The sequence below is a fragment of the Bos indicus genome, chromosome 16, assembly GCF_029378745.1.
Source record: "Bos indicus isolate NIAB-ARS_2022 breed Sahiwal x Tharparkar chromosome 16, NIAB-ARS_B.indTharparkar_mat_pri_1.0, whole genome shotgun sequence".
Taxonomy (NCBI): Eukaryota; Metazoa; Chordata; class Mammalia; order Artiodactyla; family Bovidae; genus Bos; species Bos indicus.
In genome coordinates, this window is record NC_091775.1 from 49983828 (window position 1) to 49990114 (window position 6287).

Below are 6287 nucleotides of genomic sequence, written 5' to 3' on the forward strand. Positions count from 1 at the left end.
TGGAAAGTGAAAAAGTTGGCTTAAAGCTCAACATTCAGAAAATGAAGATCATGGCATCCGGTCCCATCACTTCATGGGAAATAGATGGGGAAACAGTGTCAGACTTTATTTTGGGGGGCTCCAAAATCACTGCAGATGGTGACTGCAGCCATGAAATTAAAAGACGCTTACTCCTTGGACGGAAAATTATGACCAACCTAGATAGCATATTCAAAAGCAGAGACATTACTTTGCCAACAAAGGTCCATCTAGTCAAGGCTATGGTTTTTCCAGTAGTCATGTATGGGTGTGAGAGTTGGACTGTGAAGAAAGCTGAGCGCTGAAGAATTGATGCTTTTGAACTATGGTATTGGAGAAGACTCTTGAGAGTCCCCTGGACTGCAAGGAGGTCCAACCAGTCCATCCTAAAGGAGATCAGTCCTGGGTGTTCATTGGGAGGACTGATGCTAAAGCTGAAACTCCAATACTTTGGCCACCTCATGCAAAGAGTTGACTCATTAGAAAAGACCCTGATGCTGGGAGGTATTGGGGGAGGAGGAGAAGGGGACGACAGAGGATGAGATGGCTGGATGGCATCACCAACTCTATGGACATGAGTTTAAGTAGACTCTGGGAGTTGGTGAGGGACAGGGAGGCCTGGCATGCTGCAATTCATGGGGTTGCAAAGAGTCGGACACAACTGAGCAACTGAACTGAACTGAACTGAATGTTGAAGGCAGGCCCATGGGCAGCAAATGTGATCACATGTGTTCAGTCGCTCAGTCACGTCTGATTCTTGGTGACCCCACGGACTGCAGCACACCAGGCTTCCCTGTTCTTCACTAACTCCAAGATTTTGCTCAAACTCATGTCCGTTGAGTTGGTGATGCCATCCAGCCTCTGCCCCAGTTCTGCCCCACTGTCAACACGCACAAAAAGAGCAGGTCCTCCTCAGCTTCCACAGGTCCATGTGTGCATAGAAAATTTGGCTTCAGTTTTGGGGAGATGAGTGACCAGAAACAGCAGAACCCAGACAGCAGAGTCAGGCTTTAGACCCTCAGGGCCTCCTAACCCACCCCCACCCCCTCCCTAGCTCTTGTCGCTGCTGTCACCTTGTCCCAAATTCCTGGCCCTTTTTAAAGACTGTCTGTCCCCAGGAATTCCCTCAGGAATCCACCCTGGACCTCCAGCAGTGCTGGTGAGAACTGTCCCAAATAAAGACAGAAGGAATTCTGTCGGGAAGGAAAGGAAATTCTGCTGCCAACTATTAAGATAATGGTTTATTTTTTACTCTGTTGCCTATTCAAGATGTAAAAAATGCCCACATTCAGAACCTAGAGCAGAAGAGTTTTCTCAGGCTAAGCCCTCAGGGATGGGTGGACTTCTAGTGTTTTCCACTGGCCCACCCTGCACGAGGTTCTGGGGCTCTGGGGAGCAGAGAACGGTCTCGACTGTGACCCTCCAACAGCCTAGTTGCATAACTGCTGCTTCCTTACCTTCTTCCCTGATCAATGTCAGCTGAACCTATAAGGCATGGCTCACAGGACACCTCCCCTGGGAGGACTCTCCCATCCCCTCTACAGGTGTCACTTCTGTCCACTCACTTATGCTCTGCAGTAGCCATGGGCTTAGAGGTCTCTCTGCTCTTCTGGTTTACCAGTTCCAGCCACTGCTAGATTCCATTCATATGAAAATCTCCAAAATAGCAAACTAGTGATGGAGACCAGATCAGAGACTACCCAGGACAGGCATAGAAGCACCACCAGCAAAGGGTGGCATGAGGGAGTTTGTGGGATGGTGTATCCTCATCAAGGTGGTGTTTACACAAATCTATCACTGATGGAAGGACTGATGCTGAAGCTCCAATACTTTGGCCACCTGATGCAAAGAACTGACTCATTGGAAAAACCCTGATGCTGGGAAAAATTGAAGGCAAAAGGAGAAGAGAGTGGCAGAGGATGAGATGGCTAGATAGCATCACCGACTCAGTGGACATGAATTTGAGCAAACTCCAGGAGACAGTGAAGGACAAAGGAGCCTGGTGTGCTGTAGTCCATAGGGTCACAAAAACTCGGACACAGATAGCTATTAAACAAATAAAAGTGTAAAAATCCATGGGTCTGTTTACAAAAAAGAAGTGTCAAAACTTAAACACTTTAGTAATGAGTTTGGTGCCCTGTACTCAAGGGGTAACCGTCCTTGGACTGGGGAGATAGTGACTCATGAGCAGTGGAGCACTCTTCCTGGGGGATCTCGGACAAGAACAGGTTCTACAGAGCACAGAAGGGCCACTTGGGAACAGGGCATGAAGGGCTAGGAGGTTGGGCTCTCCTGGAAAGCTAGCAGAACCTTCTTGCTGGGCCCTGGGGAGCCAGCTAAGCTGAGATGGGGCATTGCAGTATGTCAGTTTCAGGCTGATTTGGTTTATATTTGTGACTTGGGCTGGGTCACTGGGGTGGCCTCCACTCTCTGGGGTTTTATATACAAATTAAGTCCATTTTGCTGTTTTATTTTAAAGTGTGTGTGTGTGTGTGTGTGTTAGTTGTTCAGCTGTATCTGACTCTTTGCAACCCCACGGACTGTAGCCCACCAGACTCCTCTGTCCATTGAACTCTCCAGGCAAGAATACTGGAGTGGGTTGCCATCCCCTTCTCCAGGTGATCTCCCCAACCCAGGGATTGAACCCAGGTCTCCTGCATTGCAAGCAGTTTCTTTCCCATCTGAGCTACCAGGGAAGATTTTATTTTAAAATAATTTATCATAAAAGGAGAGATGAATTAGAAAGATATTTTCTCACCTCCAGAGCTTGGATGCCCTTTCCTCCCATCTCATTTGCTCCTCCTCTGGGCATCTATACAGGCCCTTGGCCAGTCCAGGGGAGGACACCAGTGCCCCAGTGTCCCCCTGGGGCTGCTCTGAGGCAAGTCCCTCAGTGGTTCACAGGTTCTGGGAGCAGGAGGGGCTCACCTCACTGGAACCATTGAGATCAACTGCCGGGAGCCGGCATATTGCATATTGAGTGCATATTGCATATTGAGTGCAGCACTTTCCACAGCATCATCTTTCAGGATCTGGAATAGCTCAACTGGAATTCTATCACTGCCGGTAGCCAGCGTGAGGAACTCCGCCCATGACAAAGGTCATGAGGAAGGAGGCTCGGCATACGCAAAGGCGGGATCGAGCCTCAGGAGTCCCCCATCTACCCCCAAAACCAGAGTCTGCCTACTTTCTGCTTTGTGCTTTCACCTACACCTCTGACTTTACGGGGGGCTGTCCCCCACTACCTCTCTGAAAAAAGAGTTAGCTTACAGCTCCAGTTAATAATTCCTGGGTGTGACAGTGTTTCAACCTACAAACTCCCTTGGAAGTCCTCTAGCCTGCCTGAATAGGTTTTTCAGGCCACATGTGATTGCTCAGAGCCTCCAAACTGTGAGAGGCATGAGATGTTCTAAACTGTCTAAATACAGATTCCTTTGAGCAGTTAAAAGATTGATTAGAAATTGTATTGGTGAAGGGATTTTCACTTGTTGGGCCAATGTTTGCTGCTAAGTCTCCATATCCCTTACCTGCTGTGTCCCTGGCAGTGTATTGATTAATATAATTGGTGTAAATAGTAGCTTTAATGTTTGTAACCTGGGACCCTTGAGTTAATTCTTTTTCTTGTTATAGCCCACCACACCTTTGCTCTGTAGGAATGCAACTTTATCTAATGCTTTTGGAGGGTGGTGCTTGACTTATCACCTTTAGAGAAAAATAAGTTTTCTGAAGAAATGGTCTTAAAATGTTAACAGGCCTCTGGGCCAGAAGATGATGCAAATCACCTAAGCTTTTGCATATGGTAAGTTTGCAGGAAGAAAGCCTGGCTTGCTGCATGACTCTACCCCTTCCCCCATTATCCTCTATGCATAACTTAAGATATAAAAACTACTTTGGAAAATAAAGTGTGGGCCTTGTTCACCGAAACTTGGTCTCACCATGTCACTCTTTCTCTTACCTTCTGGCTGAATTATTCAGCCTCTTTTCTCCACTGAACTTCCTCACTGAGCTATCCTTATTTCAGCCTCTTTTCTTCACTGAATTTTCCTACTGAGCTATCCTTATTCCATTACTGTTTATATCCTTAATTAACGTTTAATTAAGCAGTTGTTTCCTGATCCTCGCCGACCCCGTCCCCGCTTCGAATTCCCTGGATCAGCTGGGGCTGGTCCCCGGCAATCAACCTTTCAAAACTGCTATTGATCCTGGAGAGAACGGGGAGAGACAGCTCTTGCCCCTGACATGGGAAGAGACGCTGTCTTGGCCTTGATCAGTTTGATGGGGAAGGACTGCCCAGGATGGGCCATGGGCCAGGAGAGGGCTTCACATACCAACTGCCCAGGGCTAGCAGCCCTGCCTTCCCCCAAGCCCAGGCTGGATCTCCAGCCACACGGCATGTGGTCAGGTCAACGCGGCATGGGGGACCCTGCAGAAGCATATGCATTCTGGGAAGGCTGCTCCAGCTGCATGACACCCCGAGATACAGTCCTTCTCAGGCTGAGTTCACTGCATCCCCAGGCACTCCTGGAGGTGTGGGGATGGAGGGGGCTTCTCAGAGAAACCACTCACCTTTCCTGGGGCCCCTGGGGCATCCCCATGGCAGGGGACAGAAAATGGGCACAAACCCTGGCTGAATGTGCCCTGCCTCTTCTCACCCTGAGGCCCACCTCCCCCCCCCTCCACCCTCACTCTGCCAGCCAGGCGGGGTCCTGTCCTCGGGAGAGTGGTTCACTGGCGGCTCTTTTGTCAACCCCAACTCTTCAGGAGTTCCCAAGGCCAAGTTCAAGCTTGATTAAACTCCTTTCTTTGGCTTCTGCCTGTGCCTGACCCCATCTTGCTGAGCCCACATAATAAAGTACGGGAAGTGGCTTCTTTCACTCGCAGGAAAATGATTTTCCCAACAAGGGCTGAGGGCGATTCAGTTTACAGGGTCCCCAACCCCATTTGCTGGACCTAGAGGGCTTTTGTGATACTCGGCTAAAGTATTTCCATCTCTCCCTGGATCCTAGATTTGTGGCATTTCAAATAGGTGTTTTAACAATAAACAACAGTGTGACAGCTTTCCGTCCCCATGGGGAATAATGAGGTGCGTGGTGTTTCTCCCCTGAGCCCTGAAGATGTGAATAGATGAGTCACCAGCTCAGCAGGATACGGGCTCACGCCTGGGGGACACTCAGGGGCAGGGGCACCAGTGAACTGCTGGCCTCCAGTAAGAATAAGAGGCTAGAGATTTTTAATTCGTTTTCGGTGAAAACTGTACCCTGTACCCCAAGGTGGGCAGGCAGCATAGCAGAGAAGCAACTGTGATGCAAGTGGGAGAGGAGAAGGTTCTGGACCGATGCTCAGCCTCCCATCTGCTGCCCCTGCTCCCAGCTGCACAGCCCTGGAGTCCACCCTCCACATCACTCCGTGAGCTTGTGCACACTCGCACACTAAGCCACTTCAGCTGTGTCTCTTTGCGACCCTGTGGACCATAGACCACCAGGCTCCTCTGTCCATGAGATTCTCCAGCCAAGAATACTGGAGTGGTTGCCATGCCCTCCTCCAGGGGAGACGGGGATCTTCCCAACCCAGGGGATCTTCCAGGGGATCTTCCTGACCAAGAGATTGAAAACCCAAGTCTCTTACATCTCCTGCATTGGCAGGTGGGTTCTTTACCACTAGCGCCACCTGGGAAGCCCCATGAGCTTGCCAAAGCACAAACGGAATAGTTATGTCTCTGCTTAGAAACTCGGTGGTTCCCCATGGCCCCCAAAGAGAAGACCAAACCCCATAGAAAACTAGGGACAAGCCATCCTCAGCCACCTCCGTCCTCCCCTCCATGTTTTCTCTGCACAGGCTCCATTCCCCCACCCACCCTCCACAAACTCCCCCATTTTCAGCCTTTGCTCACTTCCCTCTGCCAGGAATGCCTTCTTCCCCCTTTCCTTCCCAAGCCCTCCTAAACCTCCCTGCTACCTACGACTTTGTTCGTGGCCTGTTTTACCATGACCACGTGGCACCAGATGTATCTGCTTACATGTCTTTCTATCTCCCAACTGAACTAGGAGCTCTTTGGGGGTCAAAACCACCTCTCTGTATCCCAGGTCTTAATCATGGCTTCCTAAATTTGTCGAGGAAAAAAAACACACAGAAAACTCAGATTTAGAAAGCTCACTTGTGACTCTCCCCTCTGCATCAGTGACTGTTAACCTCTGATATCTCCATATCCAGCTATCTTTGTATGAGTTTCCTTCTCGACTAAATTGATGTCCTGTTCTCGAGTCTCCTTT